This window comes from Hipposideros armiger, unplaced genomic scaffold (genome assembly GCF_001890085.2).
Source record: "Hipposideros armiger isolate ML-2016 unplaced genomic scaffold, ASM189008v1 scaffold_1703, whole genome shotgun sequence".
Classification (NCBI taxonomy): domain Eukaryota; kingdom Metazoa; phylum Chordata; class Mammalia; order Chiroptera; family Hipposideridae; genus Hipposideros; species Hipposideros armiger.
Genome location: NW_017733053.1, coordinates 104,951 through 106,267, shown reverse-complemented (window position 1 = coordinate 106,267; position 1,317 = coordinate 104,951). Strand labels below are relative to the sequence as shown.

General features: G+C 39.9%; 1 pseudogene; it reads right to left on the bottom strand.

The window, feature by feature from the left end:
• Positions 1-876, bottom strand: part of LOC109378040 (junctional adhesion molecule C pseudogene) — a 14,610-nt pseudogene extending 13,734 nt beyond the window's left edge.
• Positions 877-1,317: the final 441 nt, after the last annotated feature.

Here is a 1,317-nt window from a genome sequence, read left to right as displayed (position 1 = left end):
GGGCGAGGCTGATCAGTCGCCGGTTTCTGGACGGCCACTCATGGCGGCTGCTGGCCGCTCACGCTGGCTGCTGGCTACACACGGTAGCTTATGGCAACTCACTGCAGCAGGGGACTGCAGCCCACGTAGTCGCTGGCGACTCACGGCAGCCCAGCTCCAGGTTGGCCTGTTGTTCAGCATCTTAGCTGTAGAGGGCAGTGTCACTCGCACCCACATGTGTGATCCAAACCCGGGCCCTCTGGCATCCCAAGCCAGCTCCTAACCAACGCGCCACTCGGCCGGCCCTGTTTTCATCCTCTTATCACTTTGAAAATGGCAACTTATTATCTTCAAATTTGCATAGTTTCTGGTGAGAAGTCTGCCTATTTTCTTAATGTTCTTCTGTATGTGACAGTGTGCTCTTGCTCTCTTCAAAAATTTATTTTTATCTGTGTTTCACAATTTCTAGCTGACATGTTGAAGTGTGTTTCCTTTTTATTTTTGACATTTATTTTTCTTGATGTTCTCTAAGATTCTTGAATCTGTGGTTTGGTGCCTTACATTACATTTGGAAATTTTTTATTCATTAAATTTTCTAATATTTTTGCCCTATTTTATCTCTTTTCACCTTCTGGGATTCCAATTACACATATGTTAAACCATTTGATATTGCTTGATAGCTCTTGGATACTCTGTCCTGTTTTATTTTTATTTATTTTTTAACTTATTTATTTATTTATTTACTTAATTATTGTTGTTCAGTTTGTTTGTGTTTTTGTACTTTGTTCTTCTCTCTGCTTTAGTTTGGGTAGTTTCTACTGACCTATGTTCAATTTCACTGATTCTTTCCTCAGCTGTGTTAACTCTACTGATGAGACCTTTGAAGGCATTCTTCATTCCTGTTACGATGATTTTTCTGTTTAACATTGGCATATCTCTCTTTCTTATACTTTCCATTTAATTGATAAAATTCATCACATGTTCATGCATGTGCCTTGCTAAAGAATTTAACATATTAATTCTGATTCTTTTACTAGGCCGTTACATGAATTGTGTGTCCCAGTATTCTGAAGTTGAGCTGGGATGGTTCTGGGTTTTGTCATTGTCTTCCCTGTATCATTGCTTTCACATTGCCTAGTATCACCATATGAGGTCAGATAATTAAGTTAGCAAACTTATCCTAGAAAAAGTGCTACATACCTCACTGCTGAATATTATTACAGTCACCTTTGAAGTACTCCCCTTGGGGAGCTATGCACTGATGCCAGTGCCTAGTCTTGTCTTCAAATTAGTTTTGGAAATCTTTTTCTGGAATGGGGGCATCAGAGCTGTCTTCGT